This window comes from Quercus lobata, chromosome 1 (assembly GCF_001633185.2).
Source record: "Quercus lobata isolate SW786 chromosome 1, ValleyOak3.0 Primary Assembly, whole genome shotgun sequence".
Lineage (NCBI taxonomy): Eukaryota > Viridiplantae > Streptophyta > Magnoliopsida > Fagales > Fagaceae > Quercus > Quercus lobata.
In genome coordinates, this window is record NC_044904.1 from 55,443,837 (window position 1) to 55,457,071 (window position 13,235).

Consider the following 13,235-nt stretch of genomic DNA (forward strand, 5'->3'; position numbering starts at 1 on the left):
CAGCTAAAAATCCTAGTAAACATCATTTCTCAACTTTAACGTGTAAACATCATTTCTCAACTTGATGAAGCGTGTCCACCATCCAAGAACGAGAACTTCATAATTTCTGGGAATCAAGATTCTCCAAACTACTTTTCCCCCAAAGTTCAATCAATAATTGATAACACCTGTGTTGCATCATTTTCAAATCCTCAGTAGTACTCTCCAATTTGGTCACATATAACAGCTGTTAGTTGAGTAAGGGAACGCATTATTGTGTGCTATAGTACTTGTTTAGATGAGCTGCATAGTGAAATTAAGCTGCTTGTACAACTCTTTCAAAATTCTACTTTTTTTTTTTTTTTTTAATGTATAATTGTATTTTTATCCTGTTCATTTTTTTAAGCTCAATAAACCAACAAAAATAATCTCTCTCAAATAAATACCAAATAGTATGTACACAAGTGCACAAATTTCTAGCATAGATGCCTATGTTGGTGTTTTAGGTGTAGGTAGGAATTGAACAGTAATTATCTTATCCGACAACAAAAAATTTTACCAATTGAACTAACTAAAACCCGTTTGACAATATATACACAAGTGCACAAATTTCTAACATAAATGTCTCTGTTGGTATTTTTGGTGTAAATAAATAAAATAATGATTATATCTCAAATATTTTATCCGACAACAAAAATTTTTATTAATTGAACTAACTGAAACCCCATTTGATAATTTCTACACTAAAGTTGGGTAACAATGTACAAGTGATTAGTGTCATGCACATGTCCCCTAATTCTAGAGTTGTAAAATCCCATTCCAAGTTCAAGTTCCTAAAACAGTTCTTTGAAAGGCTAATAAAAGTTGTTGTCTCATACTCTCATTGAACCAAACAAAAGTACCAATAAATTTGGGCCCAAGTCACGTGCGTCCCAGCTGAGGCACGTGAAGTAGCTCCTGGACCCCTCACTTAGCACACAATTTGACATGATTATCCTTTGTTTTTTTCAAGGTCCTAATATTATATATATAATGGTGTCCTAATTCCAAGGATTTCTACACATTATTTTGTTGTCCTTACTTTAAGTTGAGTGGATTATAATTAAAAAATTTGTTTGTCGTTTCTCAACCAATGGAAATTATAATTATATGCACGGAACTGTTTCTCACCTTCTTTATTTTTTTTTTTTGGTTAATTTTATATTGTTCTGAGTTCTTTTATTTGACTGGTGGCGCCACTGTTTTTTCTTAAGCTATATACGGCCCACAGCTAAAAATGATTAAAAGTTGCGGATATAAATTACAATTTTTATTTATTTTTTATAAAAGTTACACTTTTGTTGACCAGTAATGAAAACCTTATTTTATTTTATTTTTCTTTTTGTTTAAAAGGAATTCGTCAATCCATAACTATTTTCTTGGATTTATGTAATTTTTCATCCTATGTGTATTACATAATTATATAAAAGAATACTTTAAAGTTGATGACTTTAAGATATTAATTAGAGATTATTTCAAACTCAATGCATCATAGATCTTATAAGGTCTTAGAAATCATTAAGTCAACCCTTATCTTCTTAAAACAAATATTTAAAAACAAAAAAAAGTAATTCAAGCCCTTGGGATTGAAAATTTAATTTTATTTAGAAAGTGATGCTGCTAATTTATTTTGATCATATAATTCCATGGATGATGATAGCATTGAAGCTAATCTTATTGTATACTACATAGAAATTACTATAATAATCAGTCATTTATTTACTTTCACCTTAATATGAATACATTCATAAAGTTTCTTTAAAAAAAACCTTAATATTCATAATAGAATTATCGTTTATGTTCATATCCAAATCATATCACATTTTTTTTTTTTATAAATTTGGAATATCATGTTAGTTATATTAATTCCAATAATATCTAACAATTACTTGTTTAATCATAATATTGTTGAAGACTTGAAGTACATACATTGGTTTGCTACAAGTCACCATTATAGAAAGTTAGATGTGATTTGTTTTTATTATCTTAGAGTAACCAACTAGTGGTTCACTAAAAGTAATTAATAATTTTTTGATGAGAAGAGTCTCTTTATCCCTAGTTAAAAATAAAATTAAGTTTCTTTCTCGCCAAAATCAAATAAAAATTCAACTTAAAAACCATATTATGATTGAGCAAGCCCAGAGGTGGCCATAGCATTCCTTGGGGGGCCATGCTCCTCCCCAATTTTTTTTGTTCTAAATTTTCTAATTTTTTGTTTTTTTACAGTTTTTAAAATATTAAACCCAAAAATTAAGAGCCCCAAAGAAAAAAAGAATTGAAAAGCTAATAAATGGTCTAAAAACAATAGTTGTTAATTGCAACAAACTGTCTATTTTATAACCAAAAAGATAAAATTACTGCTAAAATAATGTTTCTCCTTTTTATTTTATTTTTTCTCTCTTATTTGATGAATTTTAGTTGTTGAGTTCAAATAGTGAGTATTTAATAAAAGTAATTTTCTCTTGGAGATTTTTTATTTATTTTTATTTTGGAGTAAGCTTTTAGTTTGTTGTTGTTGTAAATTAGACTCAAAATGTTAAATGAAAAAAAAGTCAAAAACTACCATAGGAGATTTAATTTTATGGCTGGGTGTGATAGTACTCAAAATGGTCCGTGCTTTATTTTGATTTTTTTTTTTAAAAAAAAATAGAGGAGATTTAATGTTAGGAAGTTGTTTCAAAAAAAAAAAATGTTAGGAAGTGATAGTAGCCATAGTACTCAAAAAATGAAAATAAAATAATGGTGACTTTTTTTTTTTTTTGTAGATATTAATTGCAAAGTAGGCAATTTGTGTACATTAAAATTAATAAAGACAATAAGTTCTCTTTCTATATATATAAATAAAAATTCTCCAAAATAATGCGTTTATTTTGGAAGAAGTTCTCTCTATGGCAATGGAGGTGGAAGAGCAATGTAGGAGAAAGAGAGAGAAAAAATGTCAACTTTATGAATATATTCATATTAAGGTGAAGGTAAATAAATGAGTGATTATTATAGTAATTTCTATGTAGTATACAATAAGGTTATTATGAATATATTCATATTAAGGTGAAAGTAAATAAATGAGTGATTATATATTCATAATCACTCATTTATTTACTTTCACCTTAATATGAATATATTCATAATAACCTTATTGTATACTACATAGAAATTACTATAATAATCACTCATTTATTTACCTTCACCTTAATATGAATATATTCATAAAGTTGACATTTTTTCTCTCTCTTTCTCCTACATTGCTCTTCCACCTCCATTGCCATAGAGAGAACTTCTTCCAAAATAAACGCATTATTTTGGAGAATTTTTATTTATATATATAGAAAGAGAACTTATTGTCTTTATTAATTTTAATGTACACAAATTGCCTACTTTGCAATTAATATCTACAAAAAAAAAAAAAAGTCACCATTATTTTATTTTCATTTTTTGAGTACTATGGCTACTATCACTTCCTAACATTTTTTTTTTTTTTGACACAACTTCCTAAACATTAAATCTCCTCTATTTTTTTTTTTAAAAAAAAAAAATCTAAATAAAGCACGGACCATTTTGAGTACTATCCAACACCCAGCCATAAAATTAAATCTCCTTATGGTAGGTTTTTTGACTTTTTTTTTTCAATTTAAACATTTTGAGCAATTTACAACAACAAACTAAAAAAAATTAAAAAAATATCCAAGAGAAAAATTACTTTATTAAATACTCACTATTTGAACTCACAACTAAATTCATCAGAATAAGAGAGAAAAAAATAAAATAAAAGGAGAAACATTATTTTAGCAGTAATTTACTTTTTGGTTATTAAAATAGACAGTTTGTTGCAATTAACAACTATTGTTTAGACCAATTTATAGCTTTTCAATTCTTTTTCTTGGGGGGGCTCTTAATTTTTGGTTTAATATTAAAACTGTAAAAAATAAAGTTTAGAAAATTAGAAACAAAAATTGGGGAGGAAGCATTTGGCCCCCCAAGCATGCTATGGCAGACCCTGGAGCTGACAATTAATTGATGGTCATAAAATTTCTTTGATTTTTCCAAAAAAAACTTAATTTTTTATACTAAAGGAAATTGAGACTCTTCCAAAAAAAAATTAAAAGGAAACTTGTTACTCTAAGCAACAAATCACATCTAACTTTCTTTTTGGTTGACTTGTAGCAAACCAATGTATGTACTTCAAGTTCTTCAACAATATTATGAATTAAACAAGATAAGAATTTATATTATGGCTATAACTAAATGATATTCCCAAAGGTAAATGTTATTATGTGAGGGAATTTGGTTGATGTTAATCGATATTAATTATGAAGTTAAGATTTTTTTAAAGATTTTTAGAATATATTATATTAAGGTAAAGTAAATAAATGACTGATTATTATAGTAATTTCTATGTAGATACAATAAATTATTCATGCTTCTATTAATTTATGATAAATAAATTGGCATCACTTTCTAAATAAAATTAAATGCAACCAAGGGCTTGACACTTTTTTTTGAGAAAATATTTGTTTTAAGAAGATAAGGTTGACTTAATATTTCTAAATTATAAGATTATTTGCATTCTTTCAAAAAAATAATACTTAAATCATAATTCAAAAAGTCTTTTATGTTTCTGTAAGAAGTAGGATAAAATTTTAAATCCAATATTATTTATAGAATTTATTTTCAAAAGAAAAATAAAATAAAATAGTTTTATTAAATAAGTGTACTTTAAAAAAAAAAAAAAAATTCAAGAATTGAAATTTATTAATAAGAGAATGGTAAAGACAACAAACAAAAAAGTAAATAAATAAAAATTTAATTTATATATAAATTTAGTTATAATTAAGAAAAGAACAATTAAAAAAAGAAACAATATAAAATAAAAAAAAAAAAAAAAAAAAAAATCAAGAAAAAGACAGTTCCGGCATATATTATAATTTCGTGGTAGAAACGTTTAAATTTTTTAATTTGAAAAAGTAAAGTGAATTGACCAACAAAATAATGTGCAGAAATCCTTGGAATTACACAACATTATAGTATATTCTATTAGACCTTAAAAAATAAATAAATCATGTCAAATTGGTAGCTAAGGAAATCTGAGCTACCACCCACAGCTGGGAACGTGACTTGGGAAAAGAGTATTTTGGTGGTTTAATGAGAGTATGAAAAAATTTTAGTTAAAGGTGTTTTAGGTTGAAGGAATGGGATTTTAAACAAATTAGGATACATTTATATAATCATTATAAGTTAAATTTAAATGAAAAATCAATAAGGGTTTCAAGTTAGTTAATTTTAAAATTTTTTTTGTGAATAAAATATTTGAATTTAATCATTTTTTAAATTTCAAAAAATACAAAGTACCATGTTAGAAATTTGTGATTTTTTATTAATGGGTTTATTAAACAATTCTAAATTTTTTTTTGTAAAATAATTAGGTTTTTCTATACATAATTAAAAATAAGGTCTTCTAAAATTTTCTTTTACATAATTTGTTTTTTTCTTATTTTTTTTTTATTGCTAAAAAAAAAAGGATAAAAAAAAAATTAAAAAAAAAAAAAAATGAAAAAAAAAGATAAATACATCAACGGATCTACCAAACACCAGCAACGTGTGAACATAAGCATCCTTACTGTAAACGTTGCTCTAATACACGTGTATATTTCTTGATATTTTTTTTATAAATACACGTTGCTTGATTTAAAGGGATTTTGCGGTCCCGTAGTGATGGGTTGTTGCGGATCCCCATAACGTGAAAGGTTAACAAAAAATATATATACTTAAAGAAATTCTAATGCCACAAATCATCTCACTTCTGTAATATATATATATATATATATATATATATATATTATAAGACGAGTTCAAGTTACACTTAGTATAACTCTAAAGAGTTGCACATTTTTTAAACCATTGAATTTAAGTAGATCCAACGATAAAAAAAAGACACTCATTAATGTTGATATTTTGATTAGGATTTCATTTATTATCCCTTATTTATAACATTCTATACTTATCTCTAAACCAAAAAAATGGTCTACATCTCTCTCTCTCTCGCTCTCTCCTCCATAATTCATGTTTTTCTCTGCTCTCTCTTTCTCCTCCATCAATTTTCCCCAAATCAATTCAATTTCCTTTCTCTTAATTCCAATCTCACCACCATGCTCCTTGCCTTATTATTAAATATATTTTATGGTCCATCTAATAAAAAATTAAACCTTTTTATTAAATGTATCTTTCCCCGAAAGGTTTTGTTCTTATATTTATTTGTTCAAAGTTCGGACTTTGGCAACCCAAAAAATAAAAATAAAAAGGTTGGGAAAGTGTGACATATAGTATAACAACTCAAATAACGACTTAATTAAATGAGACACGTAGCACAAAATTAAACTCCAATTGAAATCCAATTTGGAATTTAATTGGATTTAGACTCTTCGATTTTTCCACTTAATAATTCAATTGACACAAAATTTAAAAATTAGATGAGACACATAGCACAAAATTGGACTCCAATTTAGAATCTAATTGGATTTTCTTTCAGTTTTGGCTTTAATCTATACCATCTATAAGAGGATTTCTCTTTTTGAATTAGACTTTTATGTGATTCAAAAATACCCCCATTAATTAAGGGTAACTTCTCTTAGAAATAAGGTTATAAATGTTAAATACCAAATTTCATTTTGAATTTAAAAGGAGAATTCCTAAAATTTAAGATTTATTTTCCTTCGCGTTCATCTTTTTAATCCTAATAAAAATAAAATGCCTCCAATTTAAAATTTTTAAAAAAAATTAAGAGAACTCTTAAAATTTAGCCTCCTTTTTCCTCACGTTCTTCTTATTTTTCCTACTACATAAACTTTTCTCTCTATATCACTATATCACTATACCACTTTTGTGGGGCCCAAACGATTTACGGGCCGGGCCCATCTACCTGGGGAAAATCCGAAGGCCCAAGTCGAGGAGGGCTATGGCCCAAACTCGACCAAATAGCCTATGGACATCGCCGAGGACGGCTCAGTCCTCGGCAGACCCAAAGTTCCCCCCCTGAAAGGAGGGCAGAAACGGTATAGGACCGAAACCAGGACAAAAGATCTAAAATATCCAGGGAAAGCTGCTCTTACTGCCATTCAATGCTCTGAACCTGACAGAGCCGCAGTTTCTGGCTTTTACAACCACCCCCAACGACTTTGAATATGGGCTGATGGGACAAGTATCAATTTTGGAAAGATTGACCCTATACGTGGACGAAGGACAATGAACGCAGGCGAATATAAAAGGAAAAAGAAGTAACCTAAAAGGGGGGTTGGGAAAAATGGCCAAAAACCAGAGCCTCCCAGCCCACCTCCAGGAGAAAGACTCCAGGGGTGAAGGAAACCTTAAACTCGTACGAACACCGCGAAAAACCCACCGCCTATCGATCAAGGCCTAGCCTTTCAAACCCACGCTCTACAAATGATATTGTTAGGGGCCTCTTTACGTGCGAACCCGACACTGTCACGGTCCGTCACGAATCGCGTCCTTACAATTGGCGCCGTCTGTGGGAAAGGCTTGTGTGTTGGTGTAGGAAGTGGGTCGATAGAGTTTCTTCGTTATATCTAACCGTTGGTTATAGAGTTCTAGTATAAAGTTCTGTTAGGGACTACGTTTCTTGACTAGGGGCTGGGTTGAGGAGCTAACTCCCTTAAAGCCAAGGTCCCCTGTAAAGAGCAAACTAGGCACTTGGTAGCGTTAACCGTATGGATAAACCCTAGGGGCTTGGCTGAGGAGCTAACTCCCCTAAAGCCAAGATCCCACACAAAGAGAAAACTAGGTTTTGGACAGAACCAAGGCATTGCATGGTCCACGGACCCAAGCCTCAGGGGAAACCAACTACCTGGATGTGGAAAACTAGGTTTTGGACAAAACCAAGGCATTGCATAGTCCTCGGACTCAAGCCTCTGGGGAAACCAACTACTTGGATGTGGAAAACTAGGTTTTGGACAGAACCAAGGCATTGCATGGTCCACGGACTCAAGCCTCTGGGGAAACCAACTACCTGGATTTGGAAAACTAGGTTTTGGACAGAACCAAGGCATTGCATAGTCCTTGGACTCAAGCCTCTGGGGAAACCAACTACCTGGATGTGGAAAACTAGGTTTTGGACAGAACCAAGGCATTGCATGGTCCACGGACTCAAGCCTCTGGGGAAACCAACTACCTGGATGTGGAAAACTAGGTTTTGGACAGAACCAAGGCATTGCATAGTCCTCGGACTCAAGCCTCTAGGGAAACCAACTACCTGGATGTGGAAAACTAGGTTTTGGACAGAACCAAGGCATTGCATAGTCCACGGACTCAAGCCTCTAGGGAAACCAACTACCTGGATGTGGAAAACTAGGTTTTGGATAGAACCAAGGCATTGCATGGTCCACGGACTCAAGCCTCTGGGGAAACCAACTACTTGGATGTGGAAAACTAGGTTTTGGACAGAACCAAGGCATTGCATGGTCCAAGGACTCAAGCCTCTGGGGAAACCAACTACCTGGATATGGAAAACTAGATTTTGGACAGAACCAAGGCATTGTATGGTCCACGGACTCAAGCCTCTGGGGAAACCAACTACCTGGATGTGGAAAACTAGGTTTTGGACAGAACCAAGGCATTGCATGGTCCACGGACTCAAGCCTCTGGGGAAACCAACTACCTGGATGGGGAACCAATTATTTAAAAAAAAAAAAAAAAAAACACTATGGCACATAAACCTCAAAATCCATCCGAAGAGAGCTCCGCGTTAACAGATGGGTTAATACCTTGATTGCGTGGATTCCTCGGTCTACCCTCTGATTCCCCAATATCAAAGGGGTTGATGCGATACGGCGCAACATATTATCCAACAGCGCAACCAAAGCCCCTCGCTACTCGGTTACCCTCTTGGACGAATTACCTAGAGTTTATCGTACTCGGACATCACTCTAGCACGCATCGCGCAGCACTTAGCCGTTATCCCGGTTAGTTCCAGGAGTTTAATTTATTGATGATTAATCTTGTTATGCTTGATAATATTTGTAAGTCTAAACTAGTAGGAATCTGTGTTAAGGCGTTTCTCTGCCTAGAATATCATTAAGGGCAAGCTCATATTTAATATTCATGCATAAAGTAGTGGTTACGGAGAAGAAAGATATGTATAGAGAAATAGACCCATATTTTATTAAGACAAAGGAACAGTACAGTGTACAATGGAAAGCTGAAACAAAATCTACATCGAAGCTAACTACATAAGTAACGAAGAATGCAAGAGAGTGAAGATAAAGCCGAGGAGGCAGTTCAGAGGAGAGGTTGGCTTCTGCCTCGAGACCTTATTCCTCCTCCATGCTTTTGCACGCCCGTAACTCAGGCAGCAAAAGAACCCAACTTGGGGCCTGCACTGGTACAGAAAAGGTGCAGGAAACCTGACCTCAGGCTAACACCATCTACAGAAAAGGTGCAGGGAGCCGGAAGTTGGGAAGCCTCCGCAAAAATTTTCCTGCTACAAGGCAGACGGCGCTGATGGCGGAAATTCCTTTTTCTGACATACCAAAAATCTGGCATGACCAGAACCTGCTTCGGATTTTGACTAAAAGAAGGAGGAATACCATCTTCCTCCTGTCAAGATGGAGGACTGGCTTAAATCTGTGCCATCCTTGTCCATACCATATCACCTTGAGGATTCGGTGCCTCTGAAGCGTGCGGAGACCTTTCATCCCTATCCAAGCCTCAAACATCTTGCTTTGGGGCAGTGGCACTAGAAAGAGAGATCGCGGATATGGAAGAAATATAGTTCTGAAGGGAACGGGAGAGTTCATGTGCAAGTGAAGTGATCCCCTATCCCATTTATACCCAGAAGTAAACCGGTGGCATTTAATTCGCGCAGCGTCCCAAGGAACGCTACAGACAAAACGTCTCTGGCTCGATTTCCAACGTCGTCTACAACCCTGAGGGTAAAGGAGTCTCGAGAAGGTGCACCTCGAACACTGGGACGCCAAAAGGTACCGCGTGATCAAAGGATATGGAAACACCTCTTAATTTGTGGGCCCAGTAAAATCGCGGCCCAGGCTCGTTCAGCATATGGGCCCAGGGACAGAACCAAGGCCTTGTATGGTCCTCGGACTCAAGCCTATAGGGAAACCAAGTACAAAAAATTATAAAAATTACAAGTTTTGGACAGAACCAAGGCCTTGTATGGTCCTCGGACTCAAGCCTATGGGGAAACCAAGTACAAAAAAATTATAAAAATTACAAGTTTTGGACAGAACCAAGGCCTTGTATGGTTCTTGGACTCAAGCCTATGGGGAAACCAAGTACAAAAAATTATAAAAATTACAAGTTTTGGACAGAACCAAGGCCTTGTATGGTCCTCGGACCCAAGCCAATGGGGAAACCAAATATTTGGATAAGAAAAGGTTTGAATCTCGTAAGATGGGTTACTTGATAGAAATGTCAGGTCACTTCATCCACGGCTTAAACACCATAAAAGGTTAAGGCCAATAAAGGGGTAAGGAAGGTGGTGGAACGCCCCAGCACTTAGTCATATAAGAAGGCTATTCATTTGGTGGGTGCTATATCTTCAAATGGTTATTCCTTACATGACATCAAGCCTTCGTTTTTCTCCTCGGCTAGCATGGGGTAAGTATTACTCTTCACTGATCGGCCTTATTATGCCAAGCATTTCTGTTAAAGTTATGGCGACGTCTATTTATTATCAAATCTTTTGGCCTTAGCCGTCATTGATTTAGATGCTATATTAATGTGCCGAGCAGCGTTTACATGCGAAATAAAATGACACCGATTTTATTAATACGAAAAATTATTACAATGTACAAAGAAGGGCTCGAACGAGCCTATACAAAATGTAAACTGCCTAAGCGATAATTATATCCGTAGTACAGATAATTAAACTCCTAGGCGTCTTCTAAACTCGTCTTCAAAGTCCTTCCAATCTTTGCCTCGATACTGCTCATATTATGATAAGAACCTTCTTTGGGAAGAAGTGGCGGAGAAGGAAATAGTAAGGAAGAAATCAATGAAGAAGATGGAGGAGATGAATGAAGAGGATGGAGGACATGAGTAAAGAAGGAGGAGAAGAAGAGAGAAGAGATGAAAAGAAAGAAAAAGGAGCAAAAGAGGGAGAAGTGAAAGTACCAGGATGGAACTGGTGTTGGGAAGACTAAGAAAGGGAGACGGAGAATAGCCCCAGTGAAGGAAGAGAGGAAGAAGTAGAGACACTTAGTCCCTGCCTCGATCCTGACTCCCAACACACTGGAGCCATACTAGGTATACTCATAGGAGAGCGGTTGGTACTGATGATGGGTGTTCTCGACTCAGTCACGCCGAAAGTTTGACGTGGTGAGTCCCTGCTTCGGATTTTGACTGAAAGGAGGGTGAGGTTGATTTTGAGTCTTCGCCATCCCTGTCCCGATCGAGCCATAATGAGCTTTATTGGAACATGGCATTTATGGGAGGGGTTTGGCTCCTGCATCACTCGTTGTTATGATAAAGTGTATCACGATTTAGTTTGTGAACCAGTGGGTAAAATGAACCCTAGGGGAGGCCAAACATTTCAAATCTCAGAAAGATGAGAAGGATTTATTTACAAAAACAATAACCTCCGCCCTTCCTTCTTATACTGAGGGTGGAGCGGGAGACATTTAATAGGTTCAGATATCCAAAGGAATCTGCCAACACGCACATGCCGGTTCCGTTTCTCCACCCTATCAAAACAAACCGCCGAATTAAAGTAGTCTCGTAAATAGTGGTCATTAAAAGCACGTTTTGGAATGCCCAAACGATAAGAGCGCATCAAGCGCGAAATCAAAAGGCTGCCTCGTAGACCGGCGCGTTTCTTGGACAGATAAAGAGCCGCCAGCATTATCAAAAGGCCAAATTGATTGGGTCGTAGGGAGAGGTTTGGCATCACCAAAACCCCCCTTTCCAACCAAGAGGTTGGACAACCGGGTTTTGAGGGGCTATTGTGGGGCCCAAATGATTTATGGGCCAGGCCCATCCACCTGGGGAAATTCTGAAGGCCCAAGCCAAGGAGGGCTATGGCCCAAGCCCGACAAAATAGCCTGTGGATATCGCCGAGGACGGCTCAGTCCTCGGCAGACCCAAAGTCCCCCCCCCTGAAGGAAGGGTAAAAACGGTATAGGACCGAAATCAGGAAAAAAGATCTAAAATATCCAGGGAAAGCTGCTCTCACTGCCATTCAATGCTCTGAACCTGACAGAGCCGCAGTCTTTGGCTTTTACAACCACCCCCAACGACTTTGAATATGGGCTGATGGGACAAGTATCAATTTTGGAAAGGTTGACCCGATACGTGGACGAAGGACAATGAACGCAGGCGAATATAAAAGGAAAAAGAAGTAACCTAAAAGAGGGGGTTGGGAAAAATGGCCAGAAACCAGAGCTTCCCAGCCCACCTCCAGGAGAAAGACTCCAGGGGTGTAGGAAAACTTAAACTTGTCCGAACACCGCGAAAAACCCACCGCCTATCGATCAAGGCCTAGCCCTCCAAACCCACGCTCTACAAATGATATTGTTAGGGGCCTCTTCACGCGCGAACCCGACACTGTTACGGTCCGCCACGAATCGAGTCCTTACACATACCATATTATAAGAAGCACTACCCAAATTTGAAATCTAAAGGTCAGGCCACAATCCACCACGTCACCACAAAGAGGATGAGGGAGTCTGTTGAAGGCTACAGTGGACCTTCTGGTAATAGTGCAGTAAAATATTGCAGTAGAACAGAAATTGAAAGGGAAATAATGGAGAAAGTGAAGAAGAATGTTGACTGGTTCGAGGGAGTCACCCTCCAAGAACGTAGAGAAGGAACATGGAGAAGAAAAGGAAACAAATTGTAGTCTTATTTCTGCTTTTTCTCTAAAAGGTCAATTACAAGTATTTAAGCTAGGCTCACCTTTACAACTGCCAATAGGGAGCCAGATTTAGTAATTAATTCCCCAATAGTCCAGCTGTACAATTAACCCCACTACTAACTAACTAATACTCTATTAGTGGAGAGTGGAGACAAACCACTTGAGCTTCATTACAATACCCCTCCTCTTAAAGCACCTTGCCCACAAGGTGGGGATATTGCTGCTGGAGATTATGCAAAAGCTCCTAAGTTGCATCTTTAATAGAAGTGTCTTGCCAGTGAACCAAGACCTCAGTGACAAATCGATTGTGAATTTTCTTCATTCTTCTCTGGAGAATAGC